We start from the raw sequence: 656 nt of genomic DNA, 5'->3' as shown, positions 1-656 counted from the left end.
AAGTCTGAAACATAGTTTAGACATCCTAAAAATCTTTGTAATTGAGTTTTTTCCCTTAATTCGTCAGAGAATTTATTTGCAAATTCAATTGATCTTGCTATTGGTGTAATAGTTCCTTGGTATATAGTATGTCCTAGAAATCTTATTTTTGTTTGGAATAATGACATTTTCTTAGCAGATACTACTAATCCATGTTTTTTGATTATATTAAGGAACGTGTTGATATGGCTTATGTGTGGTCTATTGATGTTGAATATACTAGAACATCATCTATATACACTATTGTGAATTTAGAATAATCATTGAATATGTTATTCATTATATTTTGGAATTCACTTGGTGCATTTTTAAGACCAAATGGCATTACGTTCCATTCGTAATGACCAAAGGGTACAGTGAATGCTGTTTTATATTAATCTTTTTCTGAAATTTGGATTTGCCAGAATCCACTTTTCATATCAATTTTGAATAGATTTTTGCATTATATAATCTTTTTAATAAATCTCTTTTATTGGGTATTGGATATCTGATCCATTGTAGTACATCGTTTAGCGGTTTATAATTGATTACTAATCGTGGTACTTCACTTTCTATTTCTGCTGGGTTGTTTACATAAAAGGCTGCGCAACTCCAAGGGGATTTGGAAGGCCTTATCA

The sequence above is a fragment of the Brassica oleracea genome, chromosome C2 (genome assembly GCF_000695525.1).
Source record: "Brassica oleracea var. oleracea cultivar TO1000 chromosome C2, BOL, whole genome shotgun sequence".
NCBI classification, from domain to species: Eukaryota; Viridiplantae; Streptophyta; class Magnoliopsida; order Brassicales; family Brassicaceae; genus Brassica; species Brassica oleracea.
The sequence above is the reverse complement of the archived record's forward strand: the minus strand, read 5'-3'. Positions refer to the sequence as shown.